Source organism: Heterodontus francisci, chromosome 11, assembly GCF_036365525.1.
Source record: "Heterodontus francisci isolate sHetFra1 chromosome 11, sHetFra1.hap1, whole genome shotgun sequence".
NCBI lineage: Eukaryota > Metazoa > Chordata > Chondrichthyes > Heterodontiformes > Heterodontidae > Heterodontus > Heterodontus francisci.
The window spans coordinates 22,042,856-22,056,562 of record NC_090381.1 but is presented as its reverse complement, the minus strand read 5'-3'; the positions used below and the strand labels follow the sequence as shown (position 1 = coordinate 22,056,562).

Below are 13,707 nucleotides of genomic sequence, written 5' to 3'. Positions count from 1 at the left end.
GCACTGCATAAAGGACATATGGAAGGGAGAAAAATAAATCTCAACATAGACGATATCAAAACAATCTTAAAAAGGACATTATTCCTTCTTTTTTCCTTGCAATTAAATAGTTGATTCTTGGCAAGCTCTAGCTATGTGTGGAAAAGCAGCAGCATTGTCTACACTACAACAGAGCACCATTAATTACATAGAATATATAGAAACAGGCCATTTGGCCCAATTAGTCTGTGCTGGTGTTTATATGCCACATGAATCTCCTCCCATTCTAGTTTTCTCATCTTAGCCTTTCAACTTATCTTTCTATTCCCTTTTCTCTCATGCACTTGTCTATTTTCCTTTTGAAAGCATCTCGCCCATTTACCTCAACTGCTTCCTGCGGTAGCGAGTTCCACATTTTAACCACTCCGAGTAAAGAAATTTCTCCTTATTTCTCTGTAGTATTTATTAGTAACTATCTTCGCTCTATGGTTCCTAGTTCTGAATTCTCTTAACTGGAAAAATCCTCCACCACATTCAGGAACTGGCAGATTTAAGGGAATGCAATAAAACAAAAACAAAGTTTTACAAATGCTGGAAATCTGCAGTAAAAACAGAAAATGTTGGAAATATTGTACTTACCAGGAAAACGCAACTGCCATATAAAGCAGTATACCATACTGTTACTGCAGTACATGGCATTACACATTATTGTTACTACAAAAAAAGTCAGCTGTTATTACACTATACTTCATGACAGCATGCAGTACAGTTACTATTGTGCATAGTAGAATGCAGTTTTATTAATGTGCAAGTTAACATGCAGTATTGTATCCAATATGTCCATAAGGATGTCAAAGCATTATTGCCTTGCTCAAGAGGAAACAGCATACAACTTATACTAGGATTGATCACCTTTTCAGAGTGCACGTCAGAAAGATTAAAAAGCAGGACCTCAAAGGTTGCATTCTCTGGATTACTCCCGGTGCCACGTGCTAGTGAGTATAGGAATAGGAGGATAGAGCAGATGAATGCGTGGCTGAAGAGATGGTGCAGGAGGGAGGGCTTTGGTTTCCTGGATCACTGGGTCTGTTTCTGACGAAGGTGGGACCTGTACAGTCAGACGGGCTGCACCTGAACTGGATCAGGACCAACATCCTTGCAGGGAGGTTTGAACAAAGAGAACAAAGAACAAAGAAAATTACAGCACAGGAACAGGCCCTTCGGCCCTCCAAGCCTGCGCCGATCCAGATCCTCTATCTAAACATGTCGCTTATTTTCCAAGGGTCTGTATCTCTTTGCTTCCTGCCCATTCATGTATCTGTCGAGATACATCTTAAAAGACGCTATCGTGCCCGCGTCTACCACCTCCGCTGGCAACGCGTTCCAGGCACCCACCACCCTCTGCGTAAAGAACTTTCCACGCATATCCCCCCTAAACTTTACCCCTCTCAATTTGAACTCGTGACCCCTAGTATTTGAATCCCCCACTCTGGGAAAAAGCTTCTTGCTATCCACCCTGTCTATACCTCTCATGATTTTGTACACCTCAATCAGGTCCCCCCTCAACCTAGTTTGCTAGTGCTGTTGGGGCCGGGTTTAAACTAATTTGGCAGGGGGATGGGATACAGAGTGGAGGTACAGTAGGGGGTGATGCACAGTCAAATATAGAAGAGAAACGAAGTCAGTCTGGAAGGCAGAGCAAATATAGACCTGTTGAGGCACAAGCGAATAATGCAAGGCTGGACTGCATCTATTTTAACGCAAGGAGTCTTACAAGTAAGGCAGATGAATTGAGGGCGTTGATTAACACTTGGGAATATGATATTATTGCTAGCGCAGAGACATGGTTGAGGGAAGGGCAGGACTGGCAGCTCAATATTCCAGTGTATAGAATCTTCATGCGTGAAAGGGGGGAGGGGGGGGGGGGAGGGGGGGAGTGGAGAAGAGGAGGTGGCATTGCACTATTGATCAAGGAGTCAGTTACTGCAGTAAGGAGGGATGATATCTTGCAAAGTTCCTCAAATGAGGCCATATGGGTAGAACTTAAAAACAAAAAGGGGGAAATCACTTGGCTGGGACTGTACTACAGGCCTCCAAACAGTCAGGGAGAGATAGAGGAGTAGATATGTAGGCAAATATCAGAGAGGTGTAAAAATAATAGGGTAATAATAGTAGGGGATTTCAACCTCGCCAATATTAACTGGGATAGTCTTAGTACAAAAGCTTAAAGGGAGCGGAATTCTTAAAATGCATCCAGGAGAGCTTTTTGAGCCAGCACATAGAGAGTCCTACAAGACATGGGGCAGTACTGGAACTAATCTTAGGGAATGAAGCCGGACAAGTGGTAGAAGTGTCAGTGGGGGTGCATTTTGAGAATAGTGACCATAACTCTAAGATTTAAGTTAGTTATGGAAAAGGACAAAGATGGACTGGAAATAAAGGCACTGAATTGGGTGGGGGGGGGAGGCCGATTTCAATATGATAAAACAAGATCTGGCCAAAGTGGACTGGGAGCAGCTACTTGTAGGAAAGTCTACATCAGACCAGTAGCAGTCATTCAAAAAGGAAATAGTGAGAGTTCAGAGCCAACATGTTACTGTAAAGATGAAGGGTAGGACCAATAAATTCAGGGAACCCTGGATGTCAAGGGATATAGAGGATTGGATAACGAAAAAAAAGGAGGCTTATGGCAGATTCAGAGGACTGAAAACAACAGAGGCCCTAGAGGAGTACAGAAAGTGTAGGGGGGTACTTAAAAAAGTAATTAGGAGACCAAACAGGGGGCATGAAAAAACATTGGCGGGCAAGATAAAGGAAAATCCCAAGGCGTTTTATAAGTATATTAAGGGCAAGATGATAACCAGGGAAAGAGTGGGGCCCATTAGGGACCATAGTGGCAATGTGTGTGTGGAGCTGGAGGACATAGGTGAGGTTTAAATGATTACTTTTCATCTGTGCTCACTATGGAGAAGGACGATGTAGGTGTAGAGATCAGGGAAGGGGATTGCGATATACTTAAACAAATTAGCATTGAAAAGGAGGAGGTATTAGCAGTTTTAGCGGGCTTAAAAGTGGATAAATCCCCAGGCCCAGATGAGATGTATCCCAGGCTGCTATGTGAGGCAAGGGAGGAGATAGCAGGGGCTCCGACAGAAATTTTCAAATCCTCTTTGGCCACAGGAGAAATGCCAGAGGACTGGAGGAAAGCGAATGTGAAACCATTATTCAAGAAGGGTAGTAGGGATAAACCAGGTAACTACAGGCCAGTGAGTCTAACATCAGTGGTAGGGAAACTATTGGAAAAATTCTGAGGGACAGGATTAATCTCCAATCGGACAGGCAGGGATTAATCAAGGATAGTCAGCATGGCTTTGTCAAGGGGAGATCATGTCCAACAAATTTGATTGAATTTTACGAGGAGGTGACTAGGTGTGTAGAAGAGGGTAAAGAAGTTTGTGTAGTCTACATGGACTTCAGTAAGGCTTCTGATAAGGTCCTGCATGGGAGATTGGTAAAGAAGGTAAGAGCCCATGGGATCCAGGGCAATTTGGCAAATTGGATCCAAAATTGGCTTGGTGGCAGGAGGCAGAGGGTAATGGTCGAGGGTTGTTTTTGCGATTGGAAGCCTGTGACCAGTGGTGTACCGCAGGGATTGGTGCTGGGGCCCTTGCTGTTTGTAGTGTATATTAATGGTTTAGACGTGAATATAGGAGGTATAATCAGTAAGTTCGCAGATGACACGAAAATTGGTGGTGTCGTAAATAGCGAGGAGGAAAGTCTTAGATTACAGGATGATATCGATGGGCTGGTAAGATGGGCAGAGTAGTCGGAAATAGAATTTAATCCTGAAAAGTGTGAGGTGATGCATTTTGGGAGGACTAACAAGGCAAGGGAATATACAATGGATGGTAGGGCCCTAAGAAGTACAGAGGGTCAGAGGGACCTTGGTGTACTTGTCCGCAGATCACTGAAGGCAGCAACACAGGTAGATAAGGTGGTTAGGAAGGCATATGGGATACTTGCCTTTATTAGCCGAGGCACAGAATATAAAGAGCAGGGAGGTTATGATGGAGCTGTATAAAATGCTAATTAGGCCACAGCTGGAGTACGGTGTACAGTTCTGGGCACCACACTATAGGAAGGATATGATTGCAATGGAGAGGGTGCAGAGCAGATTCATCAGGATGTTGCCTGGGCTGGAGCATTTCAACTATGAAGAGAGACTGGATAGGCTAGGGTAGTTTTCCTAGGAGCAGAGAAGGCTGAGGGGGAACCTGATTGAGGTAAATAAAATTATGAGGGGCATAGATAGAGTAGATAGGAATAAACTTTTTCCCCTTAGCGGAGGTGTCAATAATCAGGGGGCATAGCTTTAAGGTAAGGGGCAGGAGGTTTAGAAGGGATTTGAGAAAAAATGTTTTCACTCAGAGGGTAGTTGGAATCTGGAACACACTGCCTGAAGGAACCCTCACAATATTTAAGAAGTATTTAGATGAGCACTTGAAACGCCATAGCATACAAGGCTATAAGGCTATGTACGGGAAAATGGGATTAGAATAGCTAGGCTTGTTGGCCGGCGCGGACACGGTGGGCCGAAGGGCCTGTTTCACTCTATGACTCTAACTGTCATGCAGCTTATGAGATAACACTGCCAGCAAAGTACATTGGCTGAGAAGGGGAGGAAAAGCTGATGGTCTTTATTAATATAACAAGTTTTCATGGTCACTGATGGAACACAGATGGATATAGAGACCTCCTATCCATCTCATACGCGTGGGGAATAAGAACTCTCTGATCTAGTCCCTAACTGGGTTGGCAATGGTGGCTAACCAAGAATTTAGTAGATGGGCAGGTCAAATCACAAGAGCACAGAAAGAGGACATTCAGCCCATTGGGCCTGTTTCGGCACTTCGAAAGAGCTATACAAATAGCTCTACTCCCTTGCTCTTTCCCCATGACCATACAAATGTTTGTGTTTCAAGTATTTATCCAATTCCCTTTCGAAAGTTACTATTGAATCTACTTCCAACGCCCTTACAGGCATTGCATTTCAAGTCACAAAAATTTGCCATGTAAAAGTTTCTCATCTTCCCCACTGGCTTTTATGCCAATTACCTTAAATCTATGTCCTCTGGTTACCAACTCTCTGCCAGCGGAAATGGTTTCTCCATCTACTCTTACTAAAATCCTTCACGATTTTGAACACGTCTAATAAATCCCCCCTTAACCTTCTCTGCTCTAAGGAGAACAACCCCAGCTTCACTTTTCTAAACCCCTCTCCCCTCCACTTATCTCCTGATGGTGTTAACTCTTACTGGGATCAGGGTACCTCTGATACATTGTCCGAGGGGCACCTGATTATGAGCAGTGTAGATCCGCACCATTACAAGCAAGTACCCTGCTGGATTCTTCCAGTCCTGAAATCAAAGGAGCACAGAGGCTAATTGTACCACTCCACCTACTGCTTCACCCAACCCCAAACATTTAGTTAACAGTTTTTAATTTAGCTGTTTCAGTAGAATGAGGATGTTGTTCTCCTCAAGGTGGAAGATACAGCACTTTTTTCACTTATCCAATCTAGAGTCAGATTAGAGATCACGCAATCAGTTCCTAATAATGGAAGATTTCCCCAGTAGCAATCTTATGATTGTTTCCTCTGACAGCTATTTACAGCAAAATGAATACATGCATAATTTAGAATGGATGAATAATTGCACTGTTAATAGTGAACATATAAAATACTTTAACTATCCCCAGGGTTCTCCCCTACTCTCCTAAAACCACTGGTTCATGCTGGGTTCAGTTCCATAATGCCTCACGCATGTAGTCATTTATGAGATGGGAGCTCAGCTAGCCTGACTATTTGACGATGGTGGGGTCATTTCGCCCAAGCCCAATGCTGCTGTAGATTAGGAATTTACAACTTATGGTTGCATCTCACAGCATCAGTTAGAACTAAATGCACCTCACTATCATTCCATTCAAAGTGTAAAGTTCAGTTCAAATAGCACAAGATCAAGTTCCACAGATGCCTCAGTAAGTGCACTGCATGGTGTGTTACTGATCCACATAGATCAGGTTAGACCGATGTTACGTTTGCAGGGTAGCAGTGGGAAAGCTACAGCTGGTCCAAATGTTTCTTGACTAGGAGTGAGGGGAGGAGGTACTACTTCAATTAGGGGTCCCAGTCCAATCGCTATCCTGTGAACTCTAGTGTCCATGTACCACTTATCTCAGGACAGCGTGGAACCGACAAAAACACACACACAGCTGTGGAGGTGGAATGTGAAATAGAATTATTGGTTTTATTAGAGTAGAATATGGGAGACAGGTGTATGTGGCACAGAACAGGATGAGTTACAATACAGTCAAGAATATCGAAGACATTTTCTCCCTGTGCATTCCCCTGTAATGTGCCAGGTTAATCCCAATACAGAACAACAGGTTACCTGGAGGAAAGCAAATATCAACCAAATAGGCCCAAAGGAGTAGCTCCAGCTGAAGCTTCATAAAAAGCTGAAGACTTGAGCACTGAAAACAGATTAGAGAAATGATCAAGGCTGGATGATATAATACAGCATCAGACCAGATGCAGAAGTCAGAATGTTGATCTAACAAGTCAGGAGATGGTATAGTCAGAAACAGAGGTGAAGCAATTCTATAGTAACGCATCTGGAGGTGTCTAATGAATACACACGACTGAACCAAACACCAACACTCTTTATGGATAATTTTCTCTCTGCCAGTGTGGTTTCCGTGCTAATAACATACACACAGCCCATCATTGAGAATAAACTGTGGCCAACACACACACACACTGGCTCTTGATCTCCAAACCAGCATGGTTTAGAAGATTCGTAAACTCCTGATGGTAGTGGTCAGCAAAAGACTGTTTACCTGAGTTCTGCATGTAAGCGTCAATCTCCAGCAAATACATAGTGCAAAGGTAAGTAGAGACACTGAAGGAGTTGTCGGTATTACCGGGATGATCACAGAGCAATGCTCACAGAGAGACAAAAAAAAAGGACCACTTTGGACAACAACTTATATTTATATAGCACCTTTAATGTAGTAAAATGTTCCAAGATGCTTCACAGGATCATTATGAAACAAAATACAATACCAAGCCACATAAGGAGATATGTCAGATGGCCAAAAGTTTGGTCAAAGAGGTAGGTTTTAAGCAGCGTCTTAAAGGAAGAAAGCAGAGAGTCGGAGAGGCGTAGGGAAAGTATTCCAGAGCTTACGGCATAGGTTACAAAGCACGGCTACTAATGGAGCAATTAAAATCAGGTATGCTCAAAAGGCCAGAATTAGATTAGCCTAGATATTGAGCGTTGTGGAGTTAGAGATTACAGAGATAGGAAGAGGTGAAGTACTGGAGGGATTTGAAAACAAGGATGAGAATTTTTAAATCAAGACTTTGTTTGACTGGGAGCCAGTGTAGGTCAGCAAGCACAGCGGTGATAGGTGAACAGGACTTGATAGGAGTTAGAACGCAGGCAGTAAAGTTTTGGATGACCTTAAGTTTACAGAGGATAGAGTGTGTTGGAATAGTCAAATCTAGAGATAATAAAGGCATGAATGAGAGTTCCTCAGCAGATGAACGGAGACAAGGGCGAAGTCAGGCAACGTTACGGAGGTGGAAATAGGCGGTCTTGGTGATGGCGGGAATTTGTGGTTGAAAGCTCATCTTGGAATTTAATACGACACCAAGGTTGTGAACTGGGGAAAGGGACAGAATCAGCAGCTAGAGAATGGAGTTTGGAACGGGGACCGAAAGCAATGGCGTCAGTCTTCCCAAATGTTTAATTGGAGGAAATTTCTGCTCATCCAGTACTGGATGTTGGACAAGCAGTCTGATAATTTAGCACCAGTGGAGTTGAGAGGGGTGGTAGTGAGGTAGAGCTGGGTGTTGTCAGCATACTTGCGGAACTAAGGTTGTGCTTTCGGATGTTGTCGCCAAGGGACAGCATGTAGATGAGAAATAGGAGGGGTCAAGGATAGATCCTTGGGGGACACCAGAGGTAACGGTGTGGGAGCAGGAAGAGAAGCCATTGCAAGTGATTCTCTGGCTGCGATTTGATAAGAATGGAACCAGGTGAGAGCAGTCCCACCCAGCCGGATGACATGGAGAGGCATTGGAGGAGGATGATGTGGTCAACCATGTCAAAGGCTGCAGACAGGTTGAGAAGGACAAGGAGGGAAAGTTTATAACAGTGTTCCGAAGAAGGGTCACTGACCCGAAACGTTAACTCTGCTTCTCTTTCCACAGATGCTGCCAGACCTGCTGAGTGATTCCAGCATTTCTTGTTTTTGTTTCAGATTTCCAGCATCCGCAGTATTTTGCTTTTATTTGAGGGAAAGTTTATCTTTGTCACAGTCACATACAATGTGATTTGTGATTTTCATATTTCAGTACTGTGGCAGGGATGAAAACCTGATTGGAGGGATTCAAACATGGAGCTCTGGGAAAGGGGCACAGATTTGGGAGGCACAATACGTTCAAGGACTTTGGAGAAGAAAGGGAAGCTGCAGATGAGGTGGTAGTTTGCAAGGATGGTGGAGTCAAGGATTTTTTTTTTTAAGAGGGGGTGATGGCAGCAGATTTAAAGGTGAGAGGGACACAGGACAAAGGTTGGGTCAGTAATATGGCCTTGGTCTGCATTGGTAATTACTCCTGCTTTCTAGCAGCAACACAATTGGTCACTTTGTGTGATGAATGGTTTGACATCCAACAGGGAACTAAACATCATTGGCATCTGCAATGGCCCCCCACAGTAACACGAGCAGAGAAATCAGGGCTTCTTGCATAAGGAGGAGAATCAAGCACGGATTTCAAGGCCTCAATCACACAGAGTGCTCTGCACTTGTAGAATTTTCCGGGTGTAGTCTGCACGAGAGGAATTGGAACAGATGAGTGACACTGCAAAAGTGTCAGCTCTGTGCCAACAGTGGCTTCACCCTAGATCTCAGAAAGCAATAATAGCCTGAACTCTCTCAAAGGATCACCCTGGTACTTACACCTGGGGTTATCAGGGTCACATCTGCAGTCAGTAGACCTTGTTCATCACAGCAAGTTGTGGAACTGAATCAGCAAACAGCTATTACGTCTGCTCCCTCACAGTAGGGAGGGTACTGAGGAGATTTACGAGGATGTCACCAGGATTAGAGAATTTTAGCAATAAAGAAAGATTGGATAGGCTCGGGTTGTTTTCTTTAGAACCGAGTAGGCTGAGGGGAGATTTAATTGAGATGTACAAAATTAGGAGGAACCAAGATAGGTTGGATAGGAAGGACCTATTTCCCTTAGCAGAAAGGTCAATAACCAGGGGCATAGGGTTAAAGTAATTGGCAGAAGAATTAGAGGGGAGTTGAGCAGGATTTCTTTCACTCAGCGTGTGCTGGGGGTCTGGTACTGACTGCCTGAAAGGGTGATAGAGGCAGAAAACCTCATCACATTTAAAAATACTTCGATTTGCACTTAAGGTGTTGTAACCGACAGGATTACGGACCAAGAACTGTAAAGTGGGATTAGGCTGGATAGTTTTTTTTTTAAATCAGTACACATAGGATGGGCTGAATGGCCTCCTTCTGGGCCCTAAATTTCTGCTTCTCAGCAAGAAGCATGGGCAAAGACAGACTGCACCCATCAACGTTTGAATAATAATATGGGATAATCTAATCTTATATTAGCCAAACACCCATTACGCCTGTAGGATGTCTCAGCCTCAGACACTGCCAGGTACACTAAAAAATGGCAATAAAATTTCTCAGTACATTGAATGATATGCAAGACATGTTTATTTGAGATGTTATCCCATTTCTTAAATAGACTGAACGGTAATATGGCAATATAATTGGTATTTGCCCATCGCAAAGGCATTGTTGCAGATAGAACTATGAAAAGCAGCACATAACTAGACTGGTGTACAAGATCTCTCCCTGCCATGGCTAGTCTGGTAACGGCTGTTGCTGATCGACATATGCTGTGTCTTCGTTAGCTTCTTGTGTTATGTCCATTCTGCAAAATGCAGAAATCTTTCCAATCCTGGCAGCAGAGTATGGTAAGGGCTCTGCAACCTCTGCACTCCCAATTTACTCCCAGCACTTGAAATGTTTACCTCAAAAGTCCAAAGGTTTGTGCTGGTTCTGGCATCAGCATCAAAAACACTTTCACCACTGCTTGCTGCAGGAGCTTGCCAAGGAGTCATGAGCTATATAAAATCAGACAGCCCAAAGGCTAGCGTTTCCACCCATTATGATGGGTCAACAGGCTGGAAATCCAGAACCATCTCTCTCAGGAACCAGGCTGCACTCCTTCCTTCCTTGTCAAACATACTGGCCACATCTTACTGGCTAAAAAATGAAGCAATCATGAAAATTTCCAGGGAAATAGGCATCAATGAGCAAAATTCTTGGAAAGAGCATCACATATAATTTGCATAATGAACAAGCAAAATCCCTAGAGATTCACACACAGTTCTAGACTGCATCTGAAGCATGAATTGCTAATCACCCTCTGCACAGTGGGGAATGTGGCAATCCTATAAAATTTCAAGTGGTCTCTGTTGCTGCTGTTCTCTGTTGAACATGATGAAACTTTCACCAATAACGTACAGCTCAGTGCTCAGCAATTGATCCCTTGAAGGAACTAGTGCCGTAAAAGTTCGATGTCACGGCCACCTTGGTTTAATGGTGCGTGGAGCAGTAGGCAGGCACCAAGCTCGCAGTGGTGCATGGAGAAATGGTGGAAGGGACAAACTTTGCAGTGGTGCATGGAGCAGACAGCACAGCCGAGACCAGTTTCCCTTCTCATGAGGATACCCTCCTTAGAGCCTGCGATACCTGTGCCAGAGGTGATAGCTGCCAACTTTGGTTTTGGGCTACACCTTCTTTGGCTTTTGCACTCCGTCCATGCCATCTTTGCACCTGCTGCTCAGTCTTATACCCAAACACTGGACGATCACCTGTTCTGCTGCCTCTTGGTATGGCACAGAAAAATTGTTGCCAGTTCAGTTTGAATGCCAGACTTGTCTCCTTTTCCAAATTAAAGCTGCAATGTTGTTCCTACAATGGTTTCCCTTGTTCTTATAGCACAAATTCCTGTGTGTTTAGCATTGTCTGATTTCTCAACAAATTCCTTAGTTTTTAAACGATATGAATTTTTGAAAGAAAAAAATTTGCTTCTGTATAGCCCTTTTCACGACCACTGACCATCTCAAAGTGCTTTACAGTTAATGAAGTACCTTTGATTGGCTGAGCTTAGAGAAGTTCAAAAAAATGCCGATAAATGCTCAATCTCACACGCATACAATAAGTGAAATACATGAATTTCCAAACTGATTAATAAATAAAAACATTTCCTTTACACAGGTGAGTTAAAAACTCGTCCAGTGCAGCACAAATTAGGCCTGGGCCCGAGTGGGAAGCAGCAGTCCGCCTGCAGAAAGTTGGACTGACCATGGCTGCCTCTTCGTTAGGCACCAAAATGGATGAGGACCTGCAGTTAGGCCTAGCATTACCAACCCTCCAGGATTGTTCTGGAGTCTCCAGGAATTAAAGATCAATCTCCTCTATAATGCCACAAGCAACCCTGGAGAAAAATCACAGGGCCATTAAAAAAGTGTTTTTTGTAATATTATTTGAACAGTTTTATTATCTGTTTCAAAAATATTGGAGGTGGGAGATGATTGAGCAGTTGGAAGGCGGAAGGTCATGTGATGAAAACTCCTGGAAAACTTCTATCCAGCATTAGTTTAGGTGTGAGGGAGGGGATTCCACGAGGGAACTTGCAGAGGTGAGAGGGGTGCAGGCAGGGAATGCCTAGAACTTACTTTAAATGGTCTCCTCTGCCTTCCCTGTCAGGCTGGTGTTAGAATAACCAATAACCCGATGACATGTTCTACATTATGTCAACAAGGACCCCACTGGCTTTAGGCAGGCGACTTTGCTGCCTGTTCAGAAGCCTGATAGATAGCAGGATCTGGGCAGCTCCAGGGCAGGTATGTAATCAAGGGCATTTCAATTGCCCACATGCCCGATTTTCACTGGACAAGTTAAAAACTCCCCCTTTAAGTATGGTAGTTGAGAACTGCACATAAATCTGAACTGGCTAAGATCACATTAGAATGGGTACTTGGCTGAACAACAGTGGCAGAAACAGCAGAGCAGAAGTGCAGAAGGGACCAGAAGTGTAGCACGCTATCAACGGAGCTTTCAGAGTCAGGTTACCATAATAGGGGACTTCCATGTTAGTAACATGCCCTTTCTAGGTTAGTGAAGAGGCATGTTGATAGCACACATTCTCTTTCTCTCACTTTATCAGTGAATCTGACAGAGAAAAACATACAATCTTGCTCTCAGTCTCGCTGATGCAGGGATTTGTCTCACCCTTAAAGTTCGCATGCTGATAAAACCTTAAATTCTCTCACCGGTGTCTTCAAGTTGCAGGACGTTCTCTCTCACTCATATACACGCAGGTGAACTGCACACAAACACATGCTTAGTCCTTTGGGTTGTACAAATGACTCATCCAACAGTGATAAAACTGATTTTCCCATTTGCACAATCCAGACCAGCAATTCCTAATTTCCTGGTTAGGATCAGAAGAGGAGGCTAAAGATTTGCAGGAGAATTAAGAAAATTCAAATCGGTTATGCAACTGAACAGACAAACAACAAACGAAATTCATTGGCAATTGTATTCCACATTAATTTTAAAAAGTGCATCACAAATATACAGTACTGGACTGAACTAGTACAGGCTAAGATAGGGACGCAAAAGTAATACTAGACTCAACGACTTTCAACATCTAGGCAACTTGCAAGACAAGTATAAAGAATATCAGAATATCAGAGTACATAATTAGCAGAGCAGAAGTGTACAGAGGCTTGACAATGAGACTTAACAATGCACTGTTCCATTCTGGCTGCCAACAAACCACAGAGCAACAAGACTGGTTCAGAATTTGAACAGATTAAGCTACAAGAAAAGATTAGAGAAGTCAATGCCATCGAAGATCAATGACAGAAAGAGTTAAAGTTCCTAGGATCTAGAACTCAGGGATAAAAAAAGGTGAAATTGAGTTGTGCAATATCAGCAAGATGATGTTCAAAAGAAGTTCCAAAGCTCTTAACCCAAACAGCAGATGCCTTTCTTAAAATATTGGGCAGGGGAAAGTCAAACATGTTATTACTAATGCTACAAAACTCAAGGAGGGGGGGGGGGGGGGCAGGGAGAGAGGGTGGGGCAGTCGCATGGAGGGTGTAAGGGAACAAGCGCTGCAGGTTGGGAGAGTGGCTCCAGGAAGGGAGGGAGAGGGGGCCACAAGGAGTGAGGGAGGGAAAGGGGGCCACAGGGAGTGAGGAAGGGAAAGGGTACCATGGTAATGAGGCATCCTGGTGGGTGAATGGGCAGCAGGGTGGAAGGAATAGAGATGGGTCCACAGGGGGAGGGAGGAAGGGAGGGAGAGGAGGCCGCAGGGAGTGGGAAATGGAGGGAGAGGCGCTCCAGGAAGTGATGGATGGAGAGGGAGCATAGGGCGGGAGGGAAGGAGAGGAGGAGAGGCGGCCGCAGGGAGGGAGAGGGCGAGTCGCAAAGTTGGTGGGGTGGCGAGGGCTGGGGCAACAAGTTTGAAAGTGAAGTGGGAGAGAGGCCAACATAGCAAAGAGAGGCAAGAGGGACAACTGTGCTACAATGTGTGGGGGTAGGGGGTGCAATAAGACA

At 44.1% G+C, this 13,707-nt stretch overlaps 1 protein-coding gene across 1 annotated transcript in view; it reads right to left on the bottom strand.

Annotated features, from left to right (window-relative positions):
- Window positions 1–6,265: 6,265 nt before the first annotated feature.
- The window catches only part of LOC137375133 (AMMECR1-like protein), a 99,701-nt gene continuing 92,259 nt past the window's right edge, over window positions 6,266–13,707 (bottom strand). Inside the window, exons 8-9 of the transcript XR_010975934.1 lie at window positions 12,414–12,597; window positions 6,266–10,338 (exon numbers count right to left, since the gene is read on the bottom strand). The gene's annotated coding sequence lies outside the window, so the exon portion shown is untranslated. The remainder of the gene's footprint in view (window positions 10,339–12,413; window positions 12,598–13,707) is intronic.